We start from the raw sequence: 20,159 nt of genomic DNA, 5'->3' as shown, positions 1-20,159 counted from the left end.
GCTTTATAAGATCGGGCTAATTTACGTTATTCAATAGACAATAATATTTGTTTGGTTGGGTTAAAGACTTTATTTTGCCCTAACCCACGCCGCCCCTCGGCGTCTGGAAGAAACCAAAGCAAGCTATAACCACAAATACTTTCTTTTGTACCATCGTATCCTCTAGCTTTAATATCACATATGATTGCCACCAGATTCTATCGAAAGCTTCGGTAGTCTTACGAGTTCGAAAATGTTGGCGGCATCAGCTTTTACAATCCCGGAGGCCTTCGTGCAAGCGCTTGAGCTGCTTGTGTGCCAACTATTTGTTGAAATGCCGAAAGGACATTGAGGACTCGCCACAGGTTAGTTCACATGATTTATCTTTTATCTTTTATCTTTTGGCAGATTCATTAAGTTTATAAATCCGCCGACGGCTTTTCAGCACAGTGTTGTATATCCTTAAAATAGGGGAAGATATTGAAACGTATTTTGAGCAATGGGTGATTGGTGTGAACAACATCTTTGATGAGTGGGGAATAGGAGGCGTGGGCAAGAATACACAAGTAGAGAAAAATACTCTTTATTTAGTTAGTTTTTCTATAAACATCCCTAGAGTTATAAATGAAAAAGATTCAAGGAGAAATCGCAAATAAATTAGTGTCGATATTTTTTTTCCAAGAATGAATGTAAATGATTGAAGAAAGATAAGAATATTTTTATGAATTCTTAGATCTAAGAGTCATATACGAGGGATGTAAAGTTGACTGTCAAAAATTAAAATGAAATTGATAAGAAAGATGGATTCGCAACAAGAAGCAACCTAATAAGTAGTTTGGTGTTTCATTTCCAAGAAAGAATGCAGATCAAACAAATGAGAACGGAAGTCTTGGTTTCACATTACTATGTAGTGATAGGAGAGTCTACTTTGACCGGCTTTAAGCCAATTCTTTATAGATTTGACTGAGGATGGAATTTGAGTCGTATATGCTCATAAAGAGGAATGTGAAGGAGGAAGTATCATTGAAGTTGGTGAGACTCAACTGGTGAAGGTTTTGCATATGTAGTTTGTTCCTAAGAGATTTTATATCTTAGGAATGCTCCAAGAATTCAATTTAGGGTCCACACAGGCATCATGCTTGTTGCTATAGATCATCATCCACCACTTATGATATCTAATCGAGAAATCTTAGCTGTTCATTTTTAGATCAACGTAGGATGAGAGAATAAAGAAAATGAAGCAGCAGCTTTGGTGCCTATTTGAGAAGATGACAGGGTTATACTTGTGAAACTACGGCATGGGTTTGGGTTTATTTCAAGGCATCAATAAGATGATGGAAGAAGCATAAGCTCAACTATACACAGACGAAAAACTTCTTGTATGGTTACTTAACAGTATTACTGCTAATGATGATCATTTTTCTAAGCATGAGGTGGTACGTGATGTCGCCATAATGGCGAGAAATGAGCATGTAGATCAATTTCACTGTGTATGTAGTAATAATGTTGGAGGTCTGAATCTTTGATTGTAACTGTCCATCGTATACAGAGTATTTCAGTCTAGCGTTCATTGATGATATCTTTTATTTCCTAATGTCGGTTTCAAAATAAAACCTGAATTCCACGCAAAAATAAACCCTAGAGATTCCACTGCAAACAAACATGAATGAATTTTTTATTTTTTATTTTTAATTAAATCATGAGACGAGTTTGCAAATTTAGTCGATTCCGCTACTGACTGTAAGTCTCATCCGAATGCAAATGATACTTCATTCTTGAAGAAACGGGCACGATAAAATCTATTCCCAGGGGATAAACAAAGTAACAAATTGTTTTAGAACTTTAGCCATCAATACACCTTAAATAGATAAATTTTAGAATATGTTAGAGATATTATATCAGTTATACAAATAAGTAAATTATATTATAATGTGTATGTATTTATTCTAATAAATTATTATGTAAGGGATGATTATATTAATTTTAAATATGCATGTCATACATACATTTTATTAGTTGTATTTACTCCTGTATTTCAAAATTTTATCCTTTAAGCAGTGCATCAAATCAAGTTGCGATACAGAAGGAAGCACAGTAAAATCAACACCAAAAACAACAAATGCGCAAAAAGAGCCATTGCAGGTGTAAGTATAGGTGTGCTTATGTAAAATGTCTCTTTAATTAAAAGCAGATTTGAAAATGACAATTAAGTGCTTCAATAAAAAAACAGTTTAGATGGCATCAAAGCCATTTTCCAACTTCACTCTACATTTTAAGCAAGGGATTAAATTTTTTGGATTTTTATTTTTTAATTATTAAATAAAAATCAAAATTAAAAAAGAAAAACCAAGTAAAAATTAAAAAATTTAGTCAAGGTGGCCAGGTGGGTTCGCTGGCACTCATGTTGACTTCGGTTTAGATTTAATTTTTTTTTTCCTTTTGAGGAAATACTAGAAAAACCATTTCCAAACAACATTCTCAACTAATTCATATGATTGTACTCGTAAACCTTCTAACAATGTACTATGATCAGACTATTTTATATAAAATTAATTATAAGATTATGGTGAAACTATTTACACTTTAAAATATACTTCAAACACTCTTAATTGAATAAAATTTTATGTTACCAAAATGTCCATTATGAATTCAGACATTATTTATGTATTATATTATAGTTCTCATATTGTTGTTATGCAACTATCAATTAATTAATTGATTTTTTAAAAGTAAATTTATATCCTTTAGATCACATTTGAACCTCACTCAAACCAATTTTGCCCAAACCTCTATCTTTGAAAATTAAAAGACAAAAAAATAAAAATCAAGTTGCATTAAACTTTTCGTAACTCAAATTAAATAAATTTAATTTATCTCACTTAGAATGAAAATCTTCAGTATCTCAAAATTATCAAAATATCAACTTACCTCCATTCTTTTATTCATAAGACAAAAATATTCTCAATTTTCCAAATGTTTTGAATAAAAAATGTGAATAAATTGTTATTTTCATAATTTTAACAATGAATTAAAATTTGTCATTTTAATTATTCGGTTGGCTGGGTTGGCGGTTATTCCTAACCCTAACCTTAACTGCTGGCAACAAGAAGAAACTAAAACAAACAATAACCTCACGTAGGTGGCGTTTGTTTTTTAACTTAATGACTTAAATTGACTTAACTTAATTAATTAAGTTAATTAGAGGTGTTTGTTTTTATAACTTAATGAGACTTTTTAGATAATTTTGACTTAATAAAATAAGCCAATTTTTTTGACTTTTTACTTAATAGAGACATCTAAATTAAGTCATTACTTTTTAATGTCAAAAATATCCCTACTTTATGATTTATTTTTCATGTATATCCCAAAACTTACCCATAAATATTTACCCCACATAATAATCTAATCATTATTTTTTTAATCGTCATGAAATCCCTCCTCACTTTGGTATCAACTCCTCAAGTATTGAAGATCAAAATTACAGGTGACAACTTCGAGATGAAATGACAAATCAACTGTTTCAAGCATCTTATTAGTTTTTTTTTCTTATATTATATACGATAAAATTTGAAATTTATGATATTTTATATATTAAAATTCCAAAATCATTATATATTCACTTGAATATAGTTTTACTTATAAATGTAAAAATATTGTGGTATTTAATATATTATTTATTTGACATTCAAATTTAATAAGGATACAAATGTAAAAGTACATATTTTCAGTTTTTTAAGTTTAAAAAAACAAACAACTTAATAATTATTTTTCGTGATTCAGATGAAAAAAAAAACATATTATTCAGATTCAGACATTTAGATCTATTCAGAATTCAGACTAATTCATGTCTATTTAGATTTCAGACAAAAAAACAAACGCCACCGTACTCTCTCCTGCACCAACAGATCGTCAAGTTTATTACCACATGTGACCGCCGCCAGATTATCGAATAATCATCATTAAAGCTACCACTGAGAGCTTCAGGGTTCTTACAGGTTTGAAAAATGATGACAGCATTAACATTATCAACTATTTGTTTAAATGCCCAAAAGACATCCAGGATACGCCACAGGTTGATTCACATGATTTTTTTTTAAATCTTCTAGCAGATTTGATAAGGTCATCAAGTTCGCAGACTTTGGCTTGTTGGCATGCTAAAAAAAGGGGAAGATATTGAAACGAATGTTGAGCAGTGGCTTGATTAGTGGGAACATCACTAGTGAGTGGGTAATGGGAGGCGTGGGCAAGATGATCCTAGAAAAAGAACCTGAAGCAGGACATTTACAAGTAAAATTTTTCGTGTATCCGGAGATCAATCTATGTTTGCAAGGTATATTTCATTTTAAACTATATTTCCATACCGGATACTGTATTTAGTTTTTACTATTTTTGAGGATTTCGTTAAGAGATGATCACAAAGGTTCTAAATGTTTTCAAGAATTTGTTAGGAAATGATCATAAAAGATGTAAAGTAGTATAATATTTTGTCGAAGAAGATGGATTCTCAACAAAATTTTGTAATGTATTGTAACACCCTAGGCGAATCCCACATCGGCAAAGCACGGGAGAGATGCTGGGTTTATAAGGGGTGATCCACACCTTAATTGGCAAGACGCGTTTTGGGGTGTATGGGCGCCCCAAGACCAAATCCGTGCGGGCATTGTTAAGGCCCAAAGCGGACAATATCTTGCCAGGTCTGGGTTGGGTCATGACATTGTGGTATTAGAGCGGCTCCGCGTGTCCTCTTGAGCGATGGTGGGGCAAACCTCAGCGAGGACGCTGAGTCCCCAAGGGGGGGTGTATGTAACACCCTAGGCGAATCCCACATCGGCAAAGCACGGGAGAGATGCTGGGTTTATAAGGGGTGATCCACACCTTAATTGGAAAGACGCGTTTTGGGGTGTATGGGCGCCCCAAGAACAAATCCGTGCGGGCCTTGTTAAGGCCCAAAGCGGACAATATCTTGCCAGGTCTGGGTTGGGTCATGACATTGTGGTATCAGAGCGGCTCCGCGTGTCCTCTTGAGCGATGGTGGGGCCAACCTCAGCGAGGACGCTGAGTCCCCAAGGGGGGGTGTATGTAACACCCTAGGCGAATCCCACATCGACAAAGCACGGGAGAGATGCTGGGTTTATAAGGGATGATCCACACCTTAATTGGCAAGACGCGTTTTGGGGTGTATGGGCGCCCCGAGAACAAATCCGTGCGGGCCTTGTTAAGGCCCAAAGCGGACAATATCTTGCCAGGTCTGGGTTGGGTCATGACATGTATTGTCAAAGGAAGATGAATTCTCAACAAAATTTATCAGTTGAAGGAAGTAGCATGGTGCTTGTTTAAGGCAGTTGATCATATCTGAAGTGTAGCGAAGTTAAATCCGTAGTAATTGATGGGGCAAAACTTAGCTTAGCATGATAATAAAAGGGGGAAATTGTGTGGGATATACCCCATTCCCTCCAAAATACCCAATATATGACTCAAATTATAACACTTTTTAATTTTACACATATGTATTTAAAATAATCAGAGAAAACACAAAAATAACCTCAATTAAATCCTAACAGAACTAGACTCATATCCTAAAGTGAAGCAAAGTCAAGCAAGATCAAAAACTAAAAAAGAAAGAAAAACTCTGTGAACAAAAGCAAGACAACTTGCGACAATGATCACCACTTCTGCTGTCACCACCGCCTTGTCAGTCTCACCACAACCTCGTCTTGGATCTATCATTGGTTACTAGGTAAGTTATAGTTGATATTCTTCTTTCTGCTTCAAATATTTAATGAAAAATTTTAGGGTTTTTGCTAAAAATAATAAGAAGACTAATTGGTGATTTTAATAAAATTATTAGTTTTTATTGATGTTGAAAATAGATAAATGATTTTTTTTTTAACCTAAAATGAATTGGGTATACTTGCTAGGACTTTTTATATTTGAAGTCGAAAGGTGGTTATTCGAGTTCAAACTCATTGATTCCAATCATTAGAGATGGTACTAGTGTATTGAGATGGCCTTTGAGGTCTGCACGGTACCTGCTTCTTGAGCAGGAAAGATGGTGATGGCAAGGGTAATATGATGATGATTAGGCTAGATTAAAAAACTATGATGGCATTTCAGGGAGTGAGCACAACCATGGCTAGTGGTGTATCGACTTTGATTGCAATGCCACTTGATACAATTAAAACTGGGTTGCAGGTTTTGGATGGGGATAAGAATGGAAAGCATGGATCGACTGTTGGGCAAACAATGAAGAATTTGGTTAAAGAAGATCGTTGGATGGCTTATTATGAACCTCCACCAATAATCCAGAGGTTTTGATATGAATAAAGAGAATAGAGTAGGCTGAAACAATTATTTTTCCCCTTACTTTTTAGTAGTTAATTCTTTTCAGTGTCCTAGTTAAGCAAGAGTGGGGCAAGTTGTTGTTGATTTAAAAACTTGTGTTATTTATTTGATCAAAACTACGAGTAAACAACATAAAATAGATTTATTTTTGTCTTGAAGAAACAAAGTTGTTATGTAGTTTAGAATTCGAATCAATCTCATTAGTTTATGAACCTATTTAACCTCTAGCTAAAACCTTTTTTTTCCTTGATAATGTAGGTTCTATACCACATTCTAAAAATATCGTGACATTCGATGATAATGCAAATAACGATGATCAAAAGGCGCTTTTAGAGAAAGTGTCTAATATGTCATCATTGAGGGCGCTTTCACTTATAAAGGAATATCTCACGATGCAACAATATGAAATGTTTAAGGAAACATGCTTTGGTCATTTCGTGTACCTTCAAGATCTACAATTCTTCGTCAAATTGTTCAAGCATTATTATTATGGTACGTAAGATCAACTGATAAGGCAATCTACTTAAAAATAGGACAAAAAGAGTGCAAATTTTCTATGCTAGAGTTTGCCTTGATAACGAGACTGAAATGCCACAAAGAACATGATTTTTTTGGTGCATAGGAAAGACAATGGTGATATTGTATATGATGTGTTCATGAGGGTTAATCGTGACTTTTCACAAATGCAATTGCAAAAAGCTTTTTCAACAGCCTAGTCCAATGATGATATCTCAATTGAAAAGTTTACCATAATATATTTCTTGGAGTCTGTACTGCTGCGAAAAAAGCATAAAAATAAAATTAACGACCTCTATATTCGTCTATTAATTAATTTTAAGGAATTTAATAGTTCTCCTTCGGGTCATTGGTCATTCAAGACAACAATGTTGAGTTTGAAGAACACAATTAAAAGGAGAAGCAAAAGATCTGGTTCATTGGATCCAAGTGCGGAAGAGAAATATAGTTTTTATGGTTTCCTATTTGCCTTTCAGGTGAGGATGCTTATTTAATTTTTTTTTATGATAAATATATGAATTTCGTTTGATATTGATATAGTCTTATAACATTATAGTTGTGGACATATGAGATCATTGCTGAATTCAACAAAAAACTTTACAATCGAACAAGGTGATTTGAAGGTTCCAAGAATTCTTAAATGGTTTTGTAAGAATAAGATTCTGGTTGATGTAATAAGTAAATCCTTGAAAGAGAAAGACACCATAAGTATTTCACGTTTATTTAGTTAAAAGTATTATTATAAGTTATTTTGTTTAAAACATGAGTACTTTGTTGGTGTAACTTTATTGACATCTATATTATATAGCTTACGGTAGTGACGATTTTGCATGCCACTAGAAGCAATTAAAGTAATGAGATTGCACAACCGTACATACAATAGTTCTTAGCTTCGAAAATGGAGTGGAAGTAAGAGTTTGGCGAAACCTATATTGTGAGTGGGGATAAGTCTAACAACGAACATATGTTGATACATACGATCGGCACACAACTGTTACTGATGATAAGCATGACTTTTTCCTATGTCACTTAATGCATCTGCTTTTTAGAGGACCACAACACTCTAAAAAAAAGAAGCAAAACTATAAGTCAATTGATTTCTTTGAAGGCAATTTTAGATTTTGACTTATCAAAGTAACTTAGCAGTATATCTTAAAACATGGTCATAGGTCACTCCACCTTATCATATCTCCATAAGTGATCATGTTGCTCCAACATTTTAGAAAATTAATGATAGGTTAAGCAAGATTGAAAAAAAAGGTGCAAAAAATTGATATTTAAGAAGAAAAGCTTGATAAGATTACAAAAGACGTATAGAGAATGACGAAATTACTCAAGGAGTTTGTAGTACCTTTGATGTAGGGAAATATAGTCTCACTGATCAGGTTTACAAAATTTAATTAAGCTAAAAAGAATTGTCATGATTTTATTTTTATAATTTTTACATATACAGTCACCATCACGGTGATGCTCTTACCTTCGTGGTTTCTGACATAGATTAAGATAAAATTGATGTTCAGGATCATAATATTAAATTCATTTGATTTAAATTCATTTGACAACAGTTGTATAGTGAATTTATAAATTTTGTTGTACTTATTTGTAATGCATGTATATGAAGCTCCTACCTCAATGGCTTTTAACTAAGATAGAGATACAATTAATGTTCAAGTTTATAATATTAAATTCAATTGATGTAAATTCATTTGACAACAATTGTGTAGGGAATTCTAAATTTTGTTGTATTTATCTGTAATATAGCCACCTGTACATGATGCTCTTACCTTAGTACTTGATGTAATTAACATTATTGATGAACTTTCCATTGAGTCTCACTTTAGAAAAGGATGCAAAAAAAAAAAAAAAAGTATATGTTAGAACACTTACACTGGCCTTCATAAGAAGTCACGAAAGAATGTAGTATCTAAATCAAATGGTCCAAAAAATTTTGATGATTGGATGCATGATGACAAAATGGAGCCATATGTTCTTTTACTCTTCCACTTTAAGTGTTAATTACATTTATTCATGTTGTTATGTAATAACACATTTGTTACTTCCTATGCGTAGTTTAATTATGAGGTGGCCTATTTACAATACAGATAAACACTTCTTCCACCGATTATACAAACCAAGAGCATGGATATCTAGCACAATAATAATTTTTGTTAAGTATTTTAATGAATTTGTTAAATAATGCATATAATAACAGTTGGTTTATTATCCTCTAGCACTTGGATTCTTTTTTAATGCCCTGTGACACACTTTGATCAACTCATCTTTTGATATGCATCAACGAGCCATAATGGACACTATATCAAGTAAGTTTTTTTATTACATTTATAAACATGTAGGAAAATATAAAATTTATAAGACACTTATACTTTTGTTTTATATAATGTTGGCAAAAGTCGTAGCATTTATATTCAGTTTATGTGATCAGCCCTGAAAAAGTTTAGATAAATAATGCTACAAACTATATTGTTGATTATGCTAAGGGTGAAAAAAATCAAATGTGTTGTTTATTGGAAATATGTTTCCAAAGTAAGTAGCCTATATTTTTTGATTTCTTGACTGCAATTTTTTTTTTTCATTTAATGGTGTTCATCTTAAGTAAGAACATTGAGGACTGGGAGAATTTAACCTTCTACAGCAGACAATTTTTGCGTATAACTTGATGTTATATTATATGAATGTTACTACATTTGAGAATGAGTTCTTTCCATTTGTAGTTATGACATCACTGATTCAAGGTAAGATATCATGGTATGATTCACGTTCTGACGATAATTATCTAACTCGTTAGTGGAAAGCCATGCGAGCTTTAGACACCCCACAACAAAAGAACATGTAAAAAATATTGTCTTCGTTCCTTATATTGTATTTTGAGTTATGCGATGTCAAACTAACTATAACTTTCTTTCTACCTCTTGTAGCAATGATTGTAGGGTGTTTGTTATGCATTACTTGGATGCGCTTGTAAATGGTCAAATCATTCCAAGTGACATTCCACACAAGCAGCCATTAATGGATACCAGAAACAAGTTTCTACATGGTTGTTTACTAAGAAGAAGTTGATAGACGAATGCGATTGATAATGATAAAAAGTTAATTGTTTTGTTTTGGATAACAATGAGTTAGCTTTGTATTAATAGTGGTCTAGCTTTTGTGATAGTGTCAATTAAAACCTTAAGAAGGTTACAACGTTCTGTATGGTCATTGAACTTATGATCATCGAACTGACTTCCAGGATTATGGATGTGCAAATTTATTAAGTTAAATTTTTTGGTTTTTTTGTTTGTTTAGTTAGCATTAAGTACTCTGAGAAATTCTGCACTTTTTTAATTAAGTCCGATAAGGAGTCTAGTATACTCAACTTTGACTGAACATGCCTAATATTAAACAAAAATTCTCAGCTTTTTAAATCATAGTCAAGTAACTAGTCGAGAATACTCGACTTCAGTTGAACCATGGCCAATGTTCAGCAAAAATTCTCCTCTTGCCGAAGTTAGATAAATAACTGAGAATACTCAACTTCATTCATTTAAGTTGGGGAAATAATGGAGAGTACTCGTCTTCAATGTAATTTTGCTCAAGTATTCATTCAATAAAATTTTTTTTCTTTCATCTAAGTGGGATAAATAGTCGACTTAAACTAAATCATGCCCAATACTCAACTTCCTCTCATCAAAGTCGGATAAATAGTCGAGAATATTTGATTTCTTTCATCGAAGTTAGGGTGGGCAAAAAAACCCACACATGAGGGCCTAGACAAGGGCTCAAGAAAAAAAGCCCGGACCAGGCCCAGACCCACTATTTTTTGAAAAAAATAAATTTATAAATTAGAATAATATAATTAAAATTGAAAAGTAACTTAAAAATAAAAAAGAAAAACTTAAATTCTTAATTTATAAATCAATGATGATTTAAAAAAGATAAAATTATGATACTAAACTCTCTTTTTGTGTTGATTAATTAAAAGACTATTTGAATTAGAGAATCTAGTAATAAAGAAAATTAAATTTATAAGCTTTCGTTTGCTTTATTTATTATTTTTCTTTGAAATATTCATTTTCTTTAATTTATCCATGATTATAATAACTTTTTTTATCATTAATTTATTTCAAATTTACAATAATTTTAAAAATAAATAAAGATCGAGCCCGACCCAGGCCTTCATTTCAAGCCCAGGCCCAAGCCCACTTTTTGCCATCCCTAATCGAAGTTAGGTAAATAGTAGAGAATACTCAATTTCAATATAAGCTTGCCCAATATTCATTCAGCAAAATTTTTCGACTTTGTCATGTAAGTCAAGTAAGGAGTTCAGGACTCTCAACTTAAATGAAACCTGCCTCAAGTATCAATTCAGCAGAAATTCTCGATTTTTGCATGGTGGTTGGGTAACTAATCGAGAACACTAGACCTAAATTGAAATGAAAAATTCTTCTTTAATTAAGTTGGGTAAAAAGTTGAGTATACTCATATTTTAATTTTATCAGTTTGTAATCATCTATCAAGATATGTAATAACCATAAAAAAAGTATCTACAACATCCAACAAACATTAAATAAAATTCCATCTCATAACAAATAGCAAATTCATCCTTATACAATTTCAGTATGGAAATCCTTATATAATGATTCCGGATAGTCTAGAGATGACAAGAAAATTCATATTCGGCCCGCATACACAAAGATACGAAAGATCTGGATCTAGAAAAATCTAGATTCATATATTAAAAAGTGTGGATCCGAAGCCTAAAATCTAAGATCCTCGCGGATCCAGATCTGGATTTGAATGCAAGTGCATTCGGAAATCTAGATCCACATTATTTATTATTAAATTATTTATTTAATATGTATAAGCATAATTAACTCTATAATCTTCATTGACTTTGAAAAATTTATTAAGAAACTAAAAAAGTAATAATAATAATTAGAGAATATTGTAATAGTCGGTTTACCTTAGATTTTTTTTATTTTTTATGTTTGATTTATATTGTGAAACTTTATTTATAAATTTATGGTGCTGTTGTATGTTATTTATGTTGAATTGTTGATTGTTGAATTATAATTAGATTTTATTTCATATTGTTAGGTAAATTGTTAAATTTAAAATTTTATTTGAATTTATTACTATGCGAATCCAGATATCCAGAAAATTTGCCCACAATCCTTGTGGATATTATTTGCATCTAGATTTGCATTTTTTTTCCTAATCTGGATGCGGATCCGGATATCAAAACTTCAATGAGGATTCGGATTCGGATTTTGTCATCCCTAGGATAATCCTTCAGTTGCTCCAAGCACTTAAGCCTTGATGCAAAAATTCCATTATGTCACTCTTTAAAAACGACATACTATGTACAATCCTCCATCAAACCTTGCATGGACACAATGTTAAATTCAGTACATGTTTAAACAACTTCAAGGAAATAAATAAATAATAAATTAATGGCAAAACATAAATGAATACAAAGAATTAATTCACTTGCACTGCATATAAATTTGAAACAACAGGTCACTCTCATGTAGCCACATTAGCGTAATGAATTTGAGTCGTTTGTGTCCATGACCACCACACCGAGTGAATTTATAAGGCAACTTTTCCTCACCCTTCGATGGTATTCTATTATTCTTTGTATGCCCACTTGACCGCTTTTCTAGACGAGGATATTTTGCGGGCACATATATCACCAGAAACAACCTGTCCCTCTTGAGGACCAATAAGATAAATGGTCTCAGAATATGCTAACACCTACGTATCACTTGAATAATAATAGGAGCAATAATCATAGACTGAAAAACCCTTAAGTCTGCACACTGCTACAACATGTACACATGGTAATTATTCGAGTTAGAATTCTCGACAAATGCAAGTTTTTTCTAACATGTGCACATGCCCTCATCAATATCACCATCTTTGACAATAAACTAATACATATTTCTCTATCTCCCACTACCTTATCTACCCATGTTGTCAGTAGACTATTTGTAGCCACTGTCTTTTCTCGGTGGTTACAAAACCACTTTCAGAGTTTGTCAATTATCTCATTTATTAGTTTATGAATAGGTAACAATTGATCAGATTTTAGAATCTCATTCATGTATTCAGCAATGTTAGTATTGATAATACTATAATGTCGCTCGTCGAAGAGTGAATGTGCCTACTTGTCAATCTCCACTTCCTCGAGATACTTTTCAACTGCCTCGCTAAGCTTATATATCTCATACATATAATATGAGAAGTGTGTTAGTTGATATGCTTTTGAAGCCGCTTTAAATATACTACTAACATTAATGTCCTTAAAGTGAGCACTAAGGTTTTGCTTTAAGCGGTATATACAAACCCTATAAATAGTAGGGGTGGGCAAAATACCCGACCCGATCCGACCCGAAAAATTTCGGGTTCGGGTCGGATCGGGTTGTTAATATAACCCGATCGGATGAAATATTGCAAACCCGATCGGGTTGCTAAAAAAAAAAAAAAATTCTATGACCAAACACACACACACGGCACACAGCACACCACACATAATTACATAAATCAGTGAAATCACATACTCAAAAGGTTACACTTTACAGTTTACACAAACACAAAACACACACAAACAAAAAAATCACAACACCCAACCCGTGAACCCACCCTCAAGAAGCAAGAAAACATTCTCTCCCTCCCGCAATCTGCTGCTGCCGTGTTGCGAGTCCGGCCATCTGCTGCTGCGTTAGCGATCTGCTGTTGCCGTGCTGTTGTCATGTTGTTGCCGCCTTGCGTCCAGCCATCTACTGCTGCGTCCACGATCTGCTGCCGCCGTGCTGCGTCCAGCCATCGCGAGGAAACTGCTGCGCGTCCAGCCGTGCGCAAGCTGCTGCTGCACGCCCACCGATCTGCTGCCGAAAACCCAGCCGCCGATTTGCTGCTCCAAGGCTCAAGCTCCAACCCGACCCGAGTTTCTCCCTTAGTCCCTTATGTGTTTTGAATTTTGAAGCTTTCATGGTGTATTGGTATATATGTTTTGAATTGACCCGTTTTCATCAACCCGAATTGGTTTAATTTGACCCGAATTTAATATGATCCATTTTTAATTCGAACCGATTCAATCCGAATTCAACCCGATTTTTGACCCGATCCGAACCGATCCGAATATATATCGGATCGGATCGGGTCGGGTTGTAAGTTCGGGTTGTATTCGGATCAATGTTTGCACAACCCGAATAACTTGAAACCCGATCGGGTTGACCCGAACCCGATTTTGCCCACCGCTAATAAATAGCATTCGAGAATACACTAGCTATACATTTCTTAATGCTTGGATGATAGTCAGAAATAGGAATGGCAAAAGGTCGGGTCGGGCTCGGGCTTAGCCAAGCCCTAGCCCGACTCGATCAAAAAAATTTGAAACCCGACCTTAAATGAACCCGACCATTTTATAGTTAGGGATGGGTCGGGCCCGAAATAGTTTTCATATTATTTTAATGTTAAACTATTTTTTAATGTTTTGTTTTATATTCATTTTATTTTAATATTTTCTTCTATACATGCACCTTAATTCAATAATTTAGGCAACTCAAATTTGTCAATATCTTTTCTAATTTAAAATAATTAACAAAACAAAGGCAAAATGTACAATATAATTAATCACAAAATAATTCACAAAACAACCAATTAATAGGAATAATTTTTTAAATTCAATTCCATAATCCAACTTTAAAAACACACAATGTGATTAAATTAAAAAAAAACACAATTCAATTCCACAACCATTTCAATCCCACACACAAATCAATTCCAAAATCCAACATGAAAAATAAATTTTTTTTTTATAAATAGGGTCGGGTCGGCTTAAGCCCGACTTTGACCCGAAATTTGTTCAGGCCTAAAAATTTTGGCCCAAACCCAACCCGAAACCCAAAAATTCGGATTAAAACCCTAAAATTAGGGTCATGTTAGTCGGTCCAAAAATAGGGTCGGGTCAAATTACCAAGCCTAGTCAGAAATGAAAACCAATTTTGAACTTCCCTCTTCGATTATCTCAACTTTGTAAAAAACCACAACCAAGATGCGTCATTCTTACTATTATTGATACCAAAAGCAAATGGATAAATATGATTATTACTGTCTTTGATTCCTTTATATTCTCCTTTGAGAAACATACCATTAACTGCAATAACTGACCTAATAGAAGAAGAAAATTTTATTAACATATATATATGTTTCCATAATGTTGATTTTGATGATAACAAAACAAGATTAAGAATGATTAATTTTTTAATCTTAAATTGTAAGGGGAGCTTACATTTAGGGGGAGCAATTTGTGTAATCATTTTTTAAATACATGAAAAGTTTGTCATCATAAAAAAGAGGGAGAGATTGTTAACATATATGTTTCCATAATATTGATTTTGATGATACCAAACAAAATTAAGAATGATTAAGTTTTTTAAAAGCTTAAATTATTTTTTATACATTTTAAATAAATCATTATTTTCACATTAGAAAGGTTTTATATTTAATGTAAAAATAATTTTATAAAATTGGTTGTTTTTCACGTTTATAGTCTAATTGAAAGAGTTTTGAAAATAATGCTTGTTATTCCCAAAACTTTTTGTAATTATGATATTGCCCAAAACGCTATGAAACTTTTCAAATAAGTCTTTCTCCAGAATTCTAAGCAATACTTGTTGATTTCAAAGTTTTCAAAACTCTTTCAATTCGACTATAAACTTGAAAAACAACCAATTTTATAAAATTATTTTTTCATTAAATATAAAATCTTTAAAATGTGAAAATAATGATTTATTTAAAATGTATAAAAAATAATTTGAGATTTTAAAAAACTTAATTATTCTTAATTTTATTTGTTATCATCAAAATCAACGTTATGGAAACATATATGTTAACAAATTCTCTCAAAGAACTTCTTATTGCCATGAAAAAGTACTTGAAGTGATTTGTGTCATCAATCTCAAGGATAGTACGGGTTCCGGGATTCTTCTTCTCAAGCATTGTACATATTAAGGAAGCAATTTATAAGAGTTTTCAAGTGATCCTCGAGGAATTTACATTATACGTTCCCTTGCTCTCCATGCTCTGTGATAACTTATATTACTATCATATTTTGTTGAAAATCTTGCTTAACATCTGTTGCCCTATATGAAAAAGGCGAACTATCACACTTAAACTGAATATTTTGGGCAATTAGTTTCATAGAAGCTTGTCAATGATCTTTCTCGGGGACATTATGGGAATAAGAATGCAAATGGCAATGCTTTCTGATTTCAAACATACCACAATCATTGACCTTAACAGCATAAAGACTTGAAGGTTCTATATTCATTTTTTTTATTACAGCACATGCATTGAGCATGCCTTGCAAGACCTCTTCGTAAGAAAGTTGTTGTCTTTCCATAAATCCATCGTTGTCATTGCCAACTTTGTTCGATGCCAAATTGTCGATGCTAACGAATGAATCATTCATGCATATTGAATTACTACACCAGAAGACTATCAATTGTTACTAGGGTCTTTCCATAAAATTAAGTCTCGAAAAATAATTGTTACTAGTGTGTGGTGAGTTACAGTCAACACTAAAAGACTATCAATTACTGCTTTAATATTTGATAATGTCCACACTAAAATAGACCTCAATTGGTTCATGTTGCACATCACCTTGAGTGTTGGGTATAAGTTCTTATTCTAATTCATTTCCACTGCCAAAAAGGTCAAGAATAAAACCATCATCTTCTATATTGGCTCTTTCAACTACATGTTGGGAGGTTGATAAACCAATAATTGGATAACAATGACTCTCATTTCATAAAGGGTGTGTTACAATTGGACTATTCTCTATTCTCACATAGCCGTTAGGCTCGACAATATTTACTTTATATTAATAAATGATGTAGAGAGGATTTCTGAAACCGCTACTATCTTCTTCTAAAAAAATTCTACATCATAATTATTCAAAATTTTCATAGGTGGCAAAGGCTTTGATGATGTTTTGAACTTGCACTTCATGTTAATAAAAAATTCAGAAAGGTCAATAGAAATAACTTGTGCAACTCTTTTGACCAGTTGCTTAAATGTAGTTAAATGTGACACTTTCATATCCATATCTGAGTACTGGTAAATTTGTATTCACTATATTCCTGAGTCCATTCACTATTAAACAGGATAGGAACACGTATGGTTGCCATTGACGAGTGAAGACATTATCATCATTAAAAAATTTTAGCAATTTTTTTTGAAATAGTTAGATAAAATTACATTGCAAGACTTACTCGACTTATTTAATTAACTTACTTGACTTGTTCAAATGATTTACTCGACCTTATTACTCGACTCTTGCTCGACTTGTTCAAAAACTTTACTTGACTTTTATTAAACTTATTTAAAAAATTACTTGACTTGTTTTAAAAATTACTCAACTCTTACTCAACTTAATAGTCAACTTATTTAATAAATTTACTCAATTTCTTTCTCCATTAAATACTCGACTTATTCAACTCCTTTACTTCACTTCTTACTTGACTTACCCGACTTTGTGCTCAACTTTTTCAAAAGAAATTACATAACTCTTACTCGACTTGTTATAAAAACTTGATATTTACTCAACTAGTTTTAAAAATTACTCGACTCTTACTCGACTTAATATACAACTTATTTAATATAGTTACTCAACTTCTTACTCGACTAGATACTCGACGTACTCATCTTCCTTAATTCACTTCTTACTCGACTAAATACTCGACTTACTTGATTTTGTACTCAACTTCTTCTTGTACTGATTTTTTAATCACTTATAACGTAAATTGAGATCTCAAATCCTTATATTTTATGCAATAGCGTGTGTGTTTGTGCGTGCAAGCACAATAATGAATAATGTACTATCAAAACTCATAAATTATTACCAAATATACTTGTAATAAAATCAAATCAAACCATAAGCATACAAAATGGTTGCATTTCAAACATACCTTATCCACCACTTGATGATACACCTTTTGAAGAGTTTATTTTTATCAAAAACCTTTGAATTGGAGGTAAGAGATGAAATGGTGAGAGAAGAGGAAACCATGAGAGGAAGAAATTGTGAAAAAGGAATAGTGAGAAGAAGAAACTCTAAGAGGAAGAAATGGTGTAAATATGTGGTTTTATCCTTCACGAGTTTTTTTAACTTTTCCCACCTTCATGAGGCATATACATGTAATAGGGTATAGTGCGATGCCTTGTGAAACTTTGGTAAAAATAAGGTGAACGAAGCACAAGCTTGGGTACATGCATCGGTGCACCAACTGAACACTTTGTTGTATGTTGCTTGACAATATTACTAACAATTATCATTTTTTCATTTTTTTGCATGATATGATTCGTGATATTGCAATATGCATTACTAGAGACCAACATGTATGAATGGCGAGAAATGAACTTGTTCATCGAATGGCAACTATCTCATTGTATATGTAGCAATGTTGAGGTGTATAAATCTCTATTTTAATAATAAAGGAAATTATCATTTGTATACCCTTAGTTTACTTCATTATCAAAAATACTACAACACTTTGAGGGTGGATCAATCGTCCACCCTAAGTTGACAAAATGTATCAGCTGACCACTAAACCATTAGTTGCCGTTTAAGTATGATGACGTCAGAAGGGTAATTTGGTCTTTTCATATGATATAAGTGATAATTTAAGGGTATACAAGTGATAAAAAAAGAATTTAAGGGTATACAAGTAATAATTTTCAAGGGTAAAATCGTCAATTCACTGTAACTCCGTTAACTTTCAAACGGTAAATAACGGTTTGGTGGTCGGCTGATATATTTTGTCAACTAAGGGTGGACGATTGATACACCCTCAAAGTGTTGTAGTATTTTTAATAATAGAATAAATATAGGGTATATGAATGATAATTTCCCTAATAATATATATATATATATATATATATATATATATATATATATATATATATATATATATATATATATATATATATATATATATATATATATATATATAGACACACACGCAGGGGAAAAAGTCATTTTCATCCCCAAGGTTTAATGCAATAGTCCATTTCATCCTTACTTTTCAAACAATAACCTAAAATATCATTCCGTTAACTTATCGTTAGTGTAAAACCGTTAACTAGTAATTTATTGAGGACAAAATAAGATTTTTCATTAAAGTGATATAAACTATATTAAAATAATTTTTTTCACGCAATTAAATAACACTACAAAGTATTCAAAATTTATTAACTTTTTTTAAAATGAAATCAACGATGATATAGTTTGATATAACCATTGAATAATTGTCATAAAGAACAAATTGTAATTAACCCAATATCTTTAAATCATTGGAAGAAAAGCTCAAAAATATCACCAATTTTTATGTGCTTGCATGTGCTGAATATCTTCTTTATTTTCAACTCAATTCAAGCCATTTTATTGTGCAATTAGAGAGTATACTTATATGAATAAGAAAATTGTGATATTTTTGGTACTTAGTCTAGGGTTTATAGGGCTTTCATACTACCAAAATAGAAAGAAGTGAAAAAAGAATTGCTTGAAATAAAATTTTTTCATCTTTTTCAGTATTTCCTATTTAGTGGGATTAGATAAAATTATTTTTAGTTATATGTCAACTTTTATTTATTTTTCTAATTTTTTCTTTGATGGAAAATCTTTTTTTACCCTTAATGAATTACTAACAAACGACATTCAACTAACGGTGAGTTAACGGAAGGATGTTTTAAGCTATTGTTTAAAAAGTAAGGATGAAATGAGTTATTGCATGAAACCCTAGAGATGAGAAGGACTTTTTCCCCACACACAGAGTATTTAAATTCCTTATATTGCCACAACAGAGCAACACGATCCTTAACTGCCTGTGCTAGAAAGATGTCAAAGAGTTCGCATACATCCATCTCTTGAAAGGAATTCTTCAATACATAATCCGTGTACAGTTCATAGACAACTTTCAGGGGACTCCATTTTCTGAATTCGTAGGTTGGCGCACCACAGGAACTTTGTCCCTATATATCAAAATAGAAATCAATTAGTTTACAATTGCTTAATTAAGCAGTTTCTAAAATGAAACTATCAAGTGCTTCAATAGAACCAACCCCACCCCCCCCCCCCCCCCCCCCCCCCCCACCAAAAAAAAAAAACCACTTTAGATGGCCTCAAAAGTCAAAACCATATCCCACTCTAAATCTTAACCAGGGGATAGTACATCCTAAATAATGAACGAACATATGACATTATTATTTGTAAATATCGCAAGCAACACGAGATGCAATGCAAGCACTCATACATA

The sequence above is a fragment of the Citrus sinensis genome, chromosome 3 (assembly GCF_022201045.2).
Source record: "Citrus sinensis cultivar Valencia sweet orange chromosome 3, DVS_A1.0, whole genome shotgun sequence".
Classification (NCBI taxonomy): domain Eukaryota; kingdom Viridiplantae; phylum Streptophyta; class Magnoliopsida; order Sapindales; family Rutaceae; genus Citrus; species Citrus sinensis.
The sequence above is the reverse complement of the archived record's forward strand: the minus strand, read 5'-3'. Positions refer to the sequence as shown.